The 17,189-nt window shown below is 40.1% G+C and overlaps 1 non-coding gene and 1 pseudogene across 1 annotated transcript; both read right to left on the reverse strand.

Moving 5' to 3' along the window:
• Positions 1–8,062: 8,062 nt before the first annotated feature.
• Positions 8,063–8,164, reverse strand: LOC148564389 (small nucleolar RNA R71; annotated as a pseudogene).
• Positions 8,165–14,508: 6,344 nt separating this feature from the next.
• LOC148564390 (small nucleolar RNA R71) lies at positions 14,509–14,616 on the reverse strand. The gene has a single exon (XR_015885182.1). It is a non-coding gene; the product is annotated as a small nucleolar RNA R71 (small nucleolar RNA).
• Positions 14,617–17,189: the final 2,573 nt, after the last annotated feature.

Raw genomic sequence — 17,189 nt, forward strand, 5'->3', positions numbered from 1 at the left:
TCAAAACTCTTTTTCCCTCCTAAACCTAACCCCAAATACACGAACCTAACCCTCCCTCCACTTCTATATATACCCCTCATCACTCCTTCAATTTCACACATCACAAACACCTTATACCCCCTTGGCCGAATTCACCCTCTCCCTCCATCTCCTCCATTTTCTTCTTCTTCTCCTTCATTCTTTCTTCTTTGCTTGAGGACGAGCAAACTTTTTAAGTTTGGTGTGGTAAAAGCATCACTTTTTATTTTTCCATAACCATTTATGGCACTTAAGACCGGAGAAACCTCTAGAAAGAGGAAAGGGAAGGCAAAAGCTTCCACCTCCGAGTCATGGGAGATGGAGAGATTCATCTCAAAGGTCCATCAAGACCACTTCTATGAAGTTGTGGCCAAGAAGAAGGTGATCCCTGAGGTCCCTTTCATGCTCAAAAGGAGTGCGTATCTGGAGATCCGACATGAGATTAGAAGAAGAGGATGGGAAGTTCTCTCTAATCCTATTCAACAAGTCGGAATCTTAATGGTTCAAGAGTTCTATGCAAACGCATGGATCACTAGCAACCATGATCAAAGTATGAACCCGAATCCAAAGCATTGGCTTACAATGGTTCGGGAGAAATACTTAGATTTCAGTCCGGAAAATGTAAGGTGATGTGTGGAAAACGATCCAACACAAAACTTACCGGCAAGTGTACCAGGTCGCATCAAGTAATAATAACTCACGTGAGTGAGGTCGATCCCACAGGGATTAAAGGATTGAGCAATTTTAGTTTAGTGGTTGATTTAGTCAAGCAAACAAGAGTTGATTTGAGTGATTTGTAATTGACAGAAGCTTAATTGCATGAAATTTAAAGGGAGAGGGGTAATTGACTATAAATTAAAGGGCAAAGAAAGTAAAGAAGCTGAATCTTAAAGTGTAAGTAATATAAATTATAGAAACTAAGATTGCAAGAAATGTAAATGACTGAAGCTTAAAGTGCAAGAAATATAAATTGCTTGAATTATAAAAAGAATTGGGAATTGGGATTGCAGAAATTAAACAGGGAAAAGTAAATTGCAACAAGCAGGAAAGTAAAAGATGAATTTAATTGAAGTAGATCTCAAACAGAAAATGTAAATTGGCTAGAAGAAGCCTTAGCAGATGAACAAAAAGGAAATTCCAGATCTCAGGGGTCAAGAGACTAGAAAACTAAGTCTAGATCTCACTACCTTCCTTGATCCAATTCAGAAAGCAATTACAACAAATTAAAGATCAAAACAATAAGGGAAGTAAATTCAAATTTCAATTCCTCAAATGGTACAGTGAAAGAAACAAAGAGATCTCAAGGTGAGATTGAGACAGAATTTCCTCAATTCTCCACACCCAAGACTCAAGTAAAGCTTTGCAGAAAAGAAAACAGAAAACCCAGAGGAGAGGAGAACTCAATTCCCCTCCCAATTCTCCAGGATCCGAATAAAAGCTCTCCAAATTACAAATCAAAATTCTAACAGAAGTGAAAAATTCAAAAGTAAAAGTTGCCATCCTATTCTAAATCAAACTAACTTCTATTTATACATTTCCTTCTATTGATCATTAAGCCTTGAATTTGGGCCTTGGCCTTGATGGAATTGGATTGAAGATAGCCTCAGTTGATTGGTCTTGGACTTGAGAAGAAATCTGTTTGTAATTTGGACTTTGGAGCCTTTAAGTTTGAGTCAACGTTTGAGGCAAACTTTAACTCAAGCGTTTATGTGTTGAAAATTATGCAGAACGGTGCTTTTCTGTCACTCACGTTTGAGGTCAAACGTGAGCTTAAACGTGCTCCCTCCAAGAACATTTTGAAGCCAAAGTTTGACCTCAAGTTTGAGGCAAACGTTGGCGTGAACGTTGGCCTCTCCTGGGTGGGAATTGTTCCAACGTTTGACCTCAAGTTTGAGGCAAACGTTGGCGTGAACATTGGCTCCTCCAGGGCTTGTTGTTGAGCCAACGTTTGACCTCAAGTTTGAGGCAAACATTGGCGTGAACGTTGGCCTCCCTTGGGTAGTAATTGTGCCAAAGTTTGACCTCAAGTTTGAGGCAAACATTGGTGTGAACGTTGGCTCCTCCAGGGTTAGTTTTTGAGCCAACGTTTGACCTCAAGTTTGAGGCAAACGTTGGTGCAAACTTTGGCTTCTCCAGGGTGTGTTTTTGAACCAAGTTTGCCTCAAAACTCAAGTTTGAGGCAAACGTTGGCGCAAACTTTGGCATCTCCTGGGTTCTTTCTTAAGCCAACGTTTGACCTCAAGTTTGAGGCAAACGTTGGCACAAACTTGAGCTCTTCCCCGGGTAGTTTTGCTGCCTTCTGGCATCCCCTTTCTTTAACCTTCCTCCAAGCCTTTTGGTCACCTGTCATCAATCAACAAATGCATCAAAGCTATGCTAAAATCATGAGACTTCTTATCATCCTTGACATAAAAGCAATTATAGCACAAAACCTCATGAAAATGCATCAATTTACTCATGGTTGATTGAATCCAAATACACATGAATTTCTACCCAAATGGTTTACTTGTAACTCAATAAAGTGTATAAAACCTATAAAACAAGTGAAAAATTGCTTGAAAAACTAGGATAAGATGACTTGTCATCATAAGGTTGGCGTTCAACTTGCCAATGATGCAAGAAAATGCACGCCCCTACACTAGAAGGGTCAACATTGATCAAACGTTGGACCAAGTCCTCATGGACATTTGTGAGGAAGGAGCTCAGTGGAAAAGAAACCCAAGAGGCAACCCGATTCAATTGAGAAGACCGGACCTTAAGCCTGTGGCTAGAGGATGGTTGGAGTTCATCCAACGTTCTATCATTCCTACTAGCAACCGATCCGAAGTAACTGTGGATCGGGCCATCATGATCTATAGTATCATGAGTGGGGAGGAAGTGGAAGCTCATGAGATTATACCTCAAGAACTCTACAAGGTGGCTGACAAGTCCTCCACTTTGGCAAGGTTAGCCTTTCCTCACCTCATTTGTCACCTCTGCAATTCGGCTGGGATTGTCATACAGGGAGACATCCTCATTGAAGAGGACAAGCCCATCACTAAAAAGAGGATGGAGCAAACAAGAGAGCCCACTCATGGACCTCAACAAGAGCATGAGGAAATTCCTCATCATGAAATCCCTGAGATGCCTCAAGGGATGTACTTTCCTCCACAAAACTATCGGGAGCAAATTAATACCTCCCTAGGAGAATTAAGTTCTAACATGGGACAACTAAGGGTGGAGCACCAAGAGTATTCCATCCTCCTCCATGAAATTAGAGAAGACCAAAGAACCATGAGGGAGGAACAACAAAGGCAAGGAAGAGACATAGAGGATCTCAAGAGCACTGGTGCACAAAATTGTGATCATCAACAATGGCGCCAAAGACTTGGAGCTCTCAAATGTGAATCACACTTTGTCACAATTCTGCACAACTAACCAGCAAGTGCACTGGGTCGTCCAAGTAATACCTTACGTGAGTAAGGGTCGATCCCACAGAGTCTGTCGGCTTGAAGCAATCTATGGTCATCTTGTAAATCTCAGTCAGGTGGATTCAAATGGCTATGGAGAAGTGATAATTAAAAGATAAACATAAAATAAAGATAGAGATACTTATGTAATTCATTGGTGAGAATTTCAGATAAGCGTATGAAGATGCTTTGTTCCTTTTGAACCTCTGCTTTCCTATTGCCTTCTTCCAATCATTCATATTCCCTTCCATGGCAAGCTTTATGTTGGGCATCACCGTTGTTAATCGCTACTTTCCGTCCTCTCAGTGAAAATGTTCCAAATGCGCTATCACCACACGGATAATCATCTGTCGGTTTTCGATCATGTTGGAATAGGATCCATTGATCCTTTTGCGTCTGTCACACGCCCAACACTCGCGAGTTTGAAGCTCGTCACAGTCATCCCTTCCTAGATCCTACTTGGAATACCACAGACAAGGTTTAGACTTTTCGGATCTCAGGAATGGCCACCAATAATTCTAGCCTATACCACGAAGTTTCCAATCTTAGATTAGAAACCCAAGAGATACGCATTCAAGCCATTGCTAGTAGAACAGAGGTGGTTTTCAGGGACATGTTCATAGGTGAGAATGATGATGAGTGTCACGGATCATCATATTCATCAAGTTGAAGAACGAATGAATATCCTAGAGAAGAAGTAGGCATGAATTGAATAGAAGAACAATAGTAATTGTGTTAATTCATGAAGAACAGTAGAGCTCCACACCTTAATCTATGGTGTGTAGAAACTCCACCGTTGAAAATACATAAGAACAAAAGGTCTAGGCATGGCCGTGAGGCCAACCTCCCAAAACGTGATCAAGAGATCAAAAGTATATGAAAAGTGTAAAAAAAATGAAAATACAATAGCAAAGGGTCCTATTTATAGAAAACTAGTAGCCTAGGGTTATAGAAATAGGTAATTAATGCAGAAATCTTCTTCCGGGCCCACTTGGTGTGTGCTTGGGCTGAGCATTAAAGATTCCATGTATAGAGACTTTTCTTGGAGTTAAACGCCAGCTTTTGTACCAGTTTGGGCGTTTAACTCCAGCTTTTATGCCAGTTTTGGCGTTTTGACGCCAGAATTTCTATGCTGACTTTGAACGCCAGTTTGGGCCATCAAATCTTGAGCAAAGTATAGACTATTATATATTTCTGGAAAAGCCCAGGATGTCTACTTTCCAACGCAATTGAGAGTGCACCAATTGGGCTTCTGTAGCTCCAGAAAAGCCACTTCGAGTGCAGGGAGGTCAGAGTCCAACAGCATCTGCAGTCCTTTTTCAGCCTCTGAATCAGATTTTTGCTCAGGTCCCTCAATTTCAGCCAGAAAATACCTAAAATCACACAAAAACACACAAACTCATAGTAAAGTCCAGAAATGTAATTTTTAAATAAAAACTAATAAAAATATAATAAAAACTAATTAAAATATACTAAGTGATGCTAGAGCATTTTGGCCAATTCCACTGACCTTTTCTTTATGGTTTTAGGGTAGTTTCATGCACTTTCTTAGGAAATAAGTAAGTTTTGGGTAAATAATCATTTATATCTTGATTCAAGTAAACATTGTGAATTTTATATGATTTTATGAGAATTATGCATGAATTGAATGATAAATTGAATGATGCATGATCTCATGGGTTAGAACCTAGCTTTGATGCACTTTATTTGCTTGATTTCAGGACAAAGGAAGCAAGGAAGATGCCACGTTAATAGCCACGTTAGTCCAACTAACGTGACCATTAACGTGGAAAGGAGGCTAGCTTACAACGTTAACGAGAAAAGTGAACACCAATAACGCTTTCGTGAGCCATCATAGCCCACGTTAGTGTCCACGTTAACTACGTTAATGTGGAAGCTAACGTGGAGGAAAAGTAAAGCTCCAACGTTAGTGGTAAAAGTGAATGCCACTAACGTTGGGGATAGGGGCACACTTAGCCACGTTAAGAGTCACGTTAACTACATTAACGTGAACTCTAATGTGGGAGAAGCAATGAAGAGCCAACGTTAGTGACACTCACCTTTGTCACTAACGTTGGACTAAGCCTCTATTAGCCATGTTAGTTGCCACGTTAATTGCATTAACGTGGAAGCTAACGTGGAGGAAAGGAATGATGAGCAACCATTAGTGACACTCACCTTTGTCACTAACATTGGAGATGACTATCACTACCACGTTTGAAGTCATGTTAAGCTAAGTAACGTGAACTCTAACGTGGGAAGAAGGGTGTTTGGAGCGTTAGTGACAAAGGTAAGTGTCATTAACACTCTAGAAGTTGAGGCATACCCATGTTAAGAGTCACGTTAGCTACACTAACGTGAACTCTAACGTAGGGAAGAAAGGGCCAAGGGCAACGTTATTGGCAAAGGTAAACGCCAATAACGCTCGCGATGGATCAAGAGGCAACGTTAGTGGTCACGTTAGTGCCACTAACGTTGAAGTTAACGTAACTCATCTTGGGCTAGGAATGTTAGTGCAAAAGGTGATTGTCACTAACGTTCTCGAACTCTCATTTTCACTTAACGTTAACGCCACTAACGTCCTAGCCAAAGTCCATGCCTACTTCACACTTTCTCTGCAAGTAAAGCTGAGCCCACTGAAGATTCCAAACTGCTTCAACTCAAGATCCAAAGGCCCATATCCAAGACTTGAAGAGCCAACTGGAAGATCAGAAGAGTAGTATATATAGGGGTAGTTTTGAACTAGAGAGGAGCTTTTGGGATTGAGAGGACTACTCTCTGTATAATTTTACTTTCCCTGCAACTTCTAGTTTTACTTCAGAATGTACTCTCCATCTTTGCTTTCCATTTCCAGAGCCATGAACAACTAAACCCTTTTCATTGGGTTAGGGAGCTCTGTTGTAATTTGATGGATCAATAATAGTTTTCATTATTCTTCTTCTTTCTTTTCTCTTGATTTTACTTGAAAGCTTTCAATCTTCATTCAATTGGATAGTTGTCTTGGAAAAGAAACTATTCATACTTGGATCTCTTCTGAACCTTGGAAGAGGAATGAAGAGATCATGCTAGAAATGCTTTTTCATATTGGACCAAATTGGGGTTTGGGCCGATATGGTGACATATAATTCTCCCAATACTTTGATTTGGAAATACATGTGGTATAATCAGTGACCGCACCTCGTCTCTTCTCATGAGCAATTAGACCAAGGAATTGGCTATTGATCAAGATTTGAGAGATTGAGTTACCAAGGAATTGGAATTCAATCACTTAAGATTGCCAAGGAGATCAATGAATGCATTGATTGAGGAAGAGATGAGAATGAACTTGATCCGGAGAATGCAATATCTCCTAAGCCCAATGAATTCCCCATTTCTGATCTTACCCATTCTCTTTAGTTTCTGCCATTTACTTTCATGCTAAATTCCCCATTCCCCATTTAAGATTCTGCAATTTACTTTCCGTCATTTATATTCAGCCCTTTATTTCCAGCATTTACATTTTTTGCCATTTACTTTCCCGCCATTTAATTTCCTGCAATTCTCATATCAAATTCTGCTTAGCTCAACTAGAACATTCCTCCAATTAAAGTTGCTTGACCAATCAATCCCTGTGGGATTCAACCTCACTCTATTGTAAGTTTTTACTTGACGACAATTCAGTATACTTGCCGAGGGAAATCTGTTGAGAGACAAGTTTCTGTGCATCAAGTTTATGGCACCGTTGCCGGGGATTGATTTTGTATCAACAATGATTAAATTGGTGGATAACTAGATTGAGCACTTTTCTTTTGTTTGATATAATTCCATCTGAGTAATTTACTTTCAGTTTTAGTTATTTCCTTCCCTTTACCTCTCACCCATTTGTGGTGCTATCTGCATATCATTTTTTTTACTATTTGGTCCACTGACCCACTAACTGTTTGATATATTGCATCACTCACACTAACAGCATTTCTGCAGAAAATACTGTCTACATCTACCCTTCTTGCTTTTGCCTTGTTGGTTGTATGACAGGTAGAAGAAGCGGGGCTTCAATTTCCTTTGATTCTGAACCTGAGAGGACCTTCCTTAGATTAAGGAGGGAAGCAAGAGGGAAGAGAGTAGTTGGTGCTGAGGAAGAGGAAGAGTACTTTGAACTAGACATGAATGAGAATATGGAGAACCATCATGAAGAAGAGGCTCACAACCATGGCAGAGAAGGTCTAGCGCATCATACTGGGCAAGAGAGAAGAGTTCTAGGATCCTACATCAATCCAAACCCAGGAAACTATGGGAGTAGCATCCAAAAGCCAACCATACATGCCAACAACTTTGAACTAAAGTCACAGCTCATCACCCTTGTTCAGAACAATTGTTCATTCGGTGGAAGTGTTCAAGAAGATCCCAATCAACATCTAACCACCTTCCTGAGGATATGTGACACTGTGAAGTCTAATGGTGTTCATCCTGACACCTATAGACTACTTCTATTCCCCTTCTCACTCAAGGACAAGGCATCTAAATGGCTGAAATCCTTCTCGAAGGAGAGCTTAACAACCTGAGAAGATGTGGTAAATAAATTCTTGGCGAGATTCTATCCTCCTCAAAGAATCAACAGGTTGAGAGCTAAGGTTCAAACTTTCAGGCAGCAAGATGGTGAGACTCTCTATGAAGCATGGGAGAGATTTAAAGACTTGACAAGAAGATGCTCACCAGATATGTTCAATGAATGGGTGCAGCTGCACATTTTCTATGAAGGTCTTTCTTATGAATCAAAGAAGGCAGTAGACCACTCATCCGGGGGATCTCTGAACAAGAAGAAGACCATTGAAGAAGCCATAGATGTCATTGAGACTGTAGCTGAGAATGACTACTTCTATGCTTCTGAAAGAGGCAACACTAGAGGAGTGATGGAGCTAAACAATGTGGATGCACTGCTAGCTCAAAACAAGATGATTACCAAGCAATTGGCTGACCTCACCAAGAAGATGAAGAGGAATCAAGTAGTAGCAATCACCACTTCAGCAGCATACTACATTAGAAATTCACCTAGGCAAAACCATGACCCATACTCCAAAACGTATAATCCTGGCTGGAGGAACAACCCAAACTTTAGGTGGAGAAATCAACAAGACCAAGGCCAAGATCAAAGATGCCACAACCCCAACAACAATGCAGCTCACCAACATCCCACACAGAGATCATACCAGCACTCACCTAACAACACATCTCAACATCCATACCAAAGCCAAAATGGCCCTTCTCATCCCTCCAATCTCAACTCTCCATCATTGGAAGAAAGACTATCAAGGATTGAGACTCTACTTAAAGGCATATGCAAGGAAATCCAAGATAGTAAGGTGTTCTGAGAGGAAGTGCGATCCAACATGCAGAATCAAGACGCTGCATCAAAAAACTTGAGACACAAATTGGCTACCTATTTCAGCAAGCTCCCAGCCATGACCTTCACAGTAACATTGAACTAAATCGGAGGGAGGAGTGTCATGCTATCACCCTCAGAAGTGGAAAGGAATTGAAGGAGACTTCCAAGCAACCACAAGAGAAAGATGCAATTGGAAGAAAAGAGGAACACAATGAAGTTCAAGTCCCCACCTCCAATGCACATCCAAAGGGAGAAGAGCTAAGGCCATATATTCCGAAAGCCCCATATCCTCAACAATTGAGGAAGAAAGGGGATGACAGACAGTTCTCCAGATTTTTAGAAATTTTCAAGAAACTACAGATTAACATACCCTTTGCTGAAGCAATAGAGTAAATGCCGCTCTATGCCAAGTTCTTGAAGGAGTTGATGACCAAGAAGAGAAGCTGGAAGAACAACAATACTGTGATACTAACTGAAGAATGTAGTGCTATCATTCAGCATAAACTGCCCCAGAAATTGAAGGATCCTGGGAGCTTCCAGATTCCCTGTATTATAGGTGAAATAACAGTGGAAAAGGCTCTATGTGATTTAGGAGCCAGCATAAATCTGATGTCTGTAGCTATAATGAGAAAAATGAAGATTGAGGAGGCCAAACCAACAAAAATGGCCTTGCAACTGGCAGACCGATCATTCAAGTTTCCTCACGGCATAGTGGAAGACTTGCTAGTGAAGGTAGGAGACTTTATCTTTCCAGTAGACTTTGTAGTGTTGGACATGAAGGAAGGAGCTAAGGCTTCTATCATCTTGGGTAGACCATTCTTAGCTACTGCCAGAGCTGTCATCGATGTCCAAAAGGGCGAACTTACCCTTAGACTACACAATGAAACAATGATGATCAATGTGTTCAAGGCCATGAACTACCCACAGGAACCATTGGGAGAATGTATGAGGTTGGACTCACTGGAAGATGTAGTACAAGAGACTTTTGAAGAAGAAGAATTTGAGGAGTTAACAGAAGAGGAGGAATCAGCATCAAGCGAAGAAGCTGCAACAGCTGAGGTTCAGGTTCAGGGCACAATAGAGGAGAAGAATGAAAAGAAAGAAGCACCCAAACTTGAACTGAAGGCACTGCCACCCACTCTCAATTATGCATATCTAGGGGAAAATGAAAGTTATCCAGTGATTATAAACTCATCTCTCAGCCAAGAACAAGAGGAGGAGCTACTCCAAGTAATAAAAAGGCACAAGGAGGCCATTGGATGGACCCTTGCTGACTTGAAGGGAATCAGTTCGGCCATATGCATGCATAAGATACTGTTGGAAGATGATGCCAAACCATCCATTCAACCCCAAAGGAGGCTGAATCCAGTCATGAAGGAAGTGGTACAGAAAGAAGTCATGAAGTTGTGTGATGAGCGGATAATTTATACGCTTTTTGACATTGTTTTTAGTATGTTTTTAGTAGGATCTAGTTACTTTTAGGGATGTTTTCATTAGTTTTTATGTTAAATTCACATTTCTGGACTTTACTATGAGTTTGTGTGTTTTTCTGTGATTTCAGGTCTTTTCTGGCTGAAATTGAGGGACTTGAGCAAAAATCAGATTCAGAGGTTGAAGAAGGACAGCTGATGCTGTTGGATTCTGACCTCCCTGCACTCAAAGTGGATTTTATGGAGCCACAGAACTCGAAATGGCGCGTTTCCAATTGAGTTGGAAAGTAGACATCCAGGGCTTTCCAGCAATATATAATAGTCCATACTTTGGCCAAGAACAGATGACGTAAACTGGCGTTCAACACCAGTTTTCTACCCAAATCTGGCGTCCAGCGCCAGAAAAGGAGCCAAAACCAGAGTTGAACGCCCAAACTGGCACAAAAGCTGGCGTTCAACTCCAAGAAGGACCTCTACACGTGCAACACTCAGGCTCAGCCCAAACACACACCAAGTGGGCCCAGGAAGTGGATTTATGCATCAATTACTTACTCATGTAAACCCTAGTAGCTAGTTTATTATAAATAGGACCTTTTACTATTGTATTAGGCATCTTTGGACGCCTGGTTCTTAGATCAGAGGGGCTGGCCTCTCGGCCATGCCTGGACCTTCACTTATGTATTTTTAACGGTAGAGTTTCTACACTCCATAGATTAAGGTGTGGAGCTCTGCTGTTCCTCAAAGATTAATGCAAAGTACTACTGTTTTCTATTCAATTCATCTTATTTCGCTTCTAAGATATTCATTCGCACTTCAACCTGAATGTGATGAACGTGACAATCATCATCATTCCCTATGAATGCGTGCCTGACAACCACTTCCGTTCTACATTAGAATTGAATGAGTATCTCTTAGATCTCTTAATCGGAATCTTCGTGGTGTAAGCTAGAATAATGGCGGCATTCAAGAGAATCCGGAAAGTCTAAACCTTGTCTGTGGTATTCCGAGTAGGATTCAATGATTGAATGACTGTGACGAGCTTCAAACTCGCGAGTGCTGGGCGTTAGTGACAGACGCAAAAGGAGGGTGAATCCTATTCCAGCATGATCGAGAACCGACAGATGATTAGCCGTGCTGTGACAGAGCATGTGAGCATATTTTTCACTGAGAGGAGGGGATGTAGCCACTGACAACGGTGATGCCCTTGCATAAAGCCAGCCATGGAAAGGAGTAAGACTGATTGGATGAAGATAGCAGGAAAGCAGAGGTTCAGAGGAACGAAAGCATCTCCATTCGCTTATCTGAAATTCTCACCAATGAATTACATAAGTATTTCTATCCCTATTCTATTATTTAGTATTCGAAAACACCATTATCAATTTGTATCTGCCTAACTGAGATTTGCAAGGTGACCATAGCTTGCTTCATACCAACAATCTCCGTGGGATTCGACCCTTACTCACGTAAGGTATTACTTGGACGACCCAGTGCACTTGCTGGTTAGTTGTATCGAAGTTGTGAACCATGGTATTGGCACCATGTTCTTGGCGCCATTGCCAGGGAAAGAAAGAGCCATTAAATTTACATAATCAAAGGGTAATCGCGATTGCGCGTACCAAGTTGCTCACGTTGCCAGGGATTGTTTGAGCCTAGACATCACAATTTCGTGCACCAAGTTTTTGGCGCCGTTTCCGGGGATTGTTTGAGTTTTTGGCAAGCTTTTGGTCCGGTAACATCAGTGCCAAGTTTGATCCGGCAACAGCACCAAGTTTTTGGTGCCGTTGCCGGGGATTGTTTGAGTTTGGACAACTGACGGTTCATCTTGTTGCTCAGATTAGGTAATTTTCTTTTTATTTTATTTTCAAAAATTTTTCAAAAATATTTTCAAAAATCTCTCATCTGTTTTCGAAAAAAAAAATAAAAATGTTTTCAAAAATTTTATTCAAGATTTTTAAGAATGAATTCTAGTGTTTCATGAAGCATGTGAAGCCTGGCTGGCTGTAAAACCATCTCTAAATTCTTTTGGACTGAGGCTTCCAAACCATCAGAGGTAAGTTACATACTTGATAAATGATGAGCAGTAATTTGTTATCAAAAGCAATATACTCTGGTGTTAAATGCTGAAGCTTGGCTGGCCATTGGCCATGTCTAGTGTTTTGGACTGGAGCTTTCTTTGAAAGCTTGGCTGGCTAGTGAGCCATGTCTAATTCCTGGACTGAAGCTTTAGACTAAGAATGCAGGATTCCTGGAATTCATATTAAAAATTTTGGAATCCTTATTCTCCCTTTTCAATAAATTTTCGAAAAAATCCAAAAAAATTAGAAAATCATAAAAATCAAAAATATTTTTCTGTTTCTTGTTTGAGTCATGAGTCATATCATAAGTTTGGTGTCAATTGCATATGCATCTTGCATTTTTCGAAAATATCATGCATTCATAGTGTTCTTCATGATCTTCAAGTTGTTCTTGGTAAGTCTTCTTGTTTGATCTTGATGATTTTTTGTTTTGTGTCTTTTCATGTTTATCATATGCATTCCTGAATTCTTAGTGTGTAAGCATTAAAGAATTCTAAGTTTGGTGTCTTGCATGTTTTCTTTGCATTAAAAGTTTTTCAAAATTGTGTCTATGATGTTCATCTTGACATTCATAGTGTTCTTGGTGTTCATCTTGACATTCATAGCATTCTTGCATGCATTCATTGTTTTGATCTAAAAATCTCATGCATTGCATCATTTTCATGTTTTTCATTGAAAATTCAAAAAAAAATCAAAAAAATATCTTTCCCTTTTTCTCTCATCAAATTCGAAAATTGAGTTGACTTTTTCAAAAATTTTTAAAAATCAAATTGTTTCTCATAAGTCAAATCAAATTTTCAATTTGAAAATCTTATCTTTTTCAAAATCTTTTTCAAAAATCAAATCTTTTTCAAAATTTTTTGGTTATTTTCGAAAATTTCAAAAAAATATTTTTCAAAAATCTTTTTCTTATTTTTATACCAAATTTTCGAAAATAACAATAGCAATTAATGTTTTGATTCAAAAATTTCAAGTTTGTTACTTACTTGTTAAGAAAGATTCAAACTTTAAGTTCTAGAATCATATCTTGTGATTTCTTATGAATCAAGTCGTTAATTGAGATTTTAAAAAAAAATCTAATCTTTTTCAAAAACTAATTTCAATAATATCTTTTCAAAAATATCTTCTTATCTTATCTTTTTCAAAAATATCTTTTCAAATATCTTTTCTAACTTTCTAACTTCTTATCTTTTCAAAATTTGTTTCAACTAACTAACTAACTTTTTGTTTGTTTCTTAACTTTTTCAAAACCACCTAACTAACTCTCTCTCTCTCATTTTCGAAAATATCTTCCCTCTTTTTCAAAAAATTTCTTTTTAATTAACTAATTATTTTTATTTTTTATTTTTGATTTCAAAAATTTTCGAAAATTACTAACATTTTTCAAAAACCATTTTCGAAAATCACTAACTCTTTTTCAAAATAATTTTCGAAAATTATCCCTCCCCCATCTCATTCTATTTATTCATTCATATCCTAACATCTCATCTCACCTCTCTTCCATCCTCACAGTTGTGTTTCTTCCATTATATTACCTTCTTTGTCTCCCCCTCTTCTTCCACTCACACAGGGACCCCTATACTGTGGTATAAAGGATCTCTATTATTATTATTATTTTTCTGTGCCTTCTTCTTTGTCATATGAGCAGGAGCAAGGATAAGAACATTCTTGTGGAAGCAGATCCAGAACCTGAAAGGACTCTGAAGAGAAAATTAAGAGAAGCTAAAATACAACAATCCAGAGATAACCTTTCAGAAATTTTCGAACAGGAAGAGGAGATGGCAGCCGAAAATAATAACAATGCAAGGAGAATGCTTGGTGACTTTACTGCACCTAATTCCAATTTACATGGAAGAAGCATCTCCATTCCTGCCATTGGAGCAAACAACTTTGAGCTGAAACCTCAATTAGTTTCTCTGATGCAGCAGAACTGCAAGTTTCATGGACTTCCATCTGAAGATCTTTTTCAGTTCTTAACTGAATTCTTGCAGATATGTGATACTGTTAAGACCAATGGAGTAGATCCTGAAGTCTACAGGCTCATGCTTTTCCCTTTTGCTGTAAGAGACAGAGCTAGATTATGGTTGGATTCTCAACCCAAAGACAGCCTGAACTCTTGGGATAAGCTGGTCACGGCTTTCTTAGCCAAGTACTTTCCTCCTCAAAAGCTGAGCAAGCTTAGAGCTGATGTTCAAACCTTCAGACAGAAAGAAGGTGAATCCCTCTATGAAGCTTGGGAAAGATACAAACAGTTGACCAAAAAGTGTCTTTCTGACATGCTTTCAGAATGGACCATCCTGGATATATTCTATGATGGTTTATCTGAGCTATCAAAGATGTCACTGGACACTTCTGCAGGTGGATCCATTCACCTAAAGAAAATGCCTGCAGAAGCTCAAGAACTCATTGACATGGTTGCTAATAACCAGTTCATGTACACTTCTGAAAGGAATCATGTGAATAATGGGACGCCTATGAAGAAGGGAGTTCTTGAAGTTGACACTCTGAATGCCATATTGGCTCAGAATAAAATATTGACTCAGCAAGTCAATATGATCTCTCAGAGTCTGAATGGAATGCAAGCTGCATCCAACAGTACTCAAGAGGCCTCTTATGAAGAAGAAGTTTATGATCCTGAGAACCCTGCAATAGCAGAGGTGAATTACTTAGGTGAACCTTATGGAAACACCTATAACTCATCATGGAGAAATCATCCAAATTTCTTATGGAAGGATCAAAAGCCCCAACAAGGCTTTAATAATGGTGGAAGAAACAGGTTTAGCAATAGCAAACCTTTTCCATCATCAACTCAGCAACAGACAGAGAACTCTGAACAAAATGCTTCTAATTTAGCAAATCTAGTCTCTGATCTATCTAAAGCCACTGTAAGTTTCATGAATGAAACAAGGTCTTCCATTAGAAATCTGGAAGCACAAGTGGGCCAGCTGAGTAAAAGGATCACTGAAATCCCTCCTAGTACTCTCCCAAGTAATACAGAAGAGAATCCAAAAGGAGAGTGCAAGGCCATTGACATAAGCGCCATGGCCGAACCTGTAGGGGAAGGAGAGGACGTGAATCCCAAGGAGGAAGACCTCCTGGGACGTCCAGTGATCAATAAGGAGCTTCCCTCTGAGGAACCAAAGGACTCTGGGGCCCATCTAGAGACCATAGAGATCCCATTGAACCTCCTTATGCCCTTCATGAGCTCTGATGAGTATTCCTCTTCTGAAGAGAAAGAGGATGTCACTGAAGAGCAAACTGCCAAGTTTCTTGGTGCAATCATGAAGCTGAATGCCAAATTATTTGGCATTGATGCTTGGGAAGTTGAACCTCCCTTGTTCATCAATGAACTAAGTGATCTGGATCAACTGACATTGCCTCAGAAGAGACAGGATCCTGGAAAGTTCATAATACCTTGTACCATAGGCACCATGATCTTTAAGGCTCTATGTGACCTTGGTTCAGGTATAAACCTCATGCCCCTCTCTGTAATAGAGAAACTGGGAATCTATGGGGTGCAAGCTGCTAAAATCTCACTAGAGATGGCAGACAGCTCAAGAAAACAGGCTTATGGACAAGTAGAAGATGTATTAGTAAAGGTTGAGGGCCTTTACATACCTACTGATTTCATAGTCCTGGATACTGGAAAGGAAGAGGATGAATCCATCATCCTAGGAAGACCTTTCCTGGCCACAGCAAGAGCTGTGATTGATGTTGACAGAGGTGAAATAGTCCTTCAATGGAATGAAAACTCCCTTGTGTTTAAAACTCAAGGATCTCCCTCTGCAACCATGGAGAAGAAGCAGAAAAGCAGAAAAAGCTTCTCTCAAGGCAGAGTCAACCAGAGCCCCCACAGTCAAACTCTAAGTTTGGTGTTGGGAGGCCACAACCAAACTCTAAGTTTGGTGTTGAACTCCCATATCCAAACTCTAAGTTTGGTGTTGGAGAGTCTCAACAAAGCTCTGCACATCTGTGAGGCTCCATGAGAGCCCACTGTCAAGCTATTGACATTAAAGAAGCGCTTGTTGGGAGGCAACCCAATGTTTATCTAATTCTTATTTTTTGTTGTTTTTCGTGTTTACTTAGGTTCATGATCATGTGGAGTCACAAAATAAATATAAAAATTGAAAACGGAATCAAAAACAGCAAAAGAAAAATCACACCCTGGAGGAGCATCTGTCTGGCGTTCAGCGCCAGAACAGAGCATGGTGCTGGCGCTGAACGCCCAAAATGGGAAGCTTCTGGGCGCTTAACGCCAGAACAGGCATGGTTCTGGCGTTCAACGCCAGAAATGCACACAAATGGGCGCTGAACGCCCAAAATGGCCACCAACCTGGCGCTGAACGCCCAGAGTTGGGTGCAAAGGCATTTTTACATGCCTAATGGGTGCAGGGATGTAAATCCTTGAACATCTCAGGATCTGTGGACCCCACAGGATCCACTCAGGATCTGTGGACCCCACAGGATCCCCACCTACCTCCACTCACTTCTTCTCACCACTTTCTTTCACACAACCCCATAAACACTCTTCCTCAAAAACCCTTCACCAATCACCTCAAACTCTCTTCCCCATCACCTCTTCACCACTCACATCCATCCACTCTTCCCCATAAACCTACCTCATAAACTCCACCTACCTTCAAAATTCAAAACCAATTTCCCACCCAAACCCACCCATATGGCCGAACCTTAACCCCCCTTCCCTTCCCTATATAAAGACCTCCATTCTTCATCAAATTCACACAACACACCCCTCTACACTCCTCTTGGCCGAAACCACATCTCCCTCTCCCTCTCCTTCATTTCTTCCTCTTCTTCATCTATTCTTTTGTTTATTGCTCGAGGGCGAGCAATA

The sequence above is a fragment of the Arachis ipaensis genome, chromosome B5, assembly GCF_059453495.1.
Source record: "Arachis ipaensis isolate K30076 ecotype BB chromosome B5, ASM5945349v1, whole genome shotgun sequence".
In the NCBI taxonomy this organism is placed as follows: domain Eukaryota; kingdom Viridiplantae; phylum Streptophyta; class Magnoliopsida; order Fabales; family Fabaceae; genus Arachis; species Arachis ipaensis.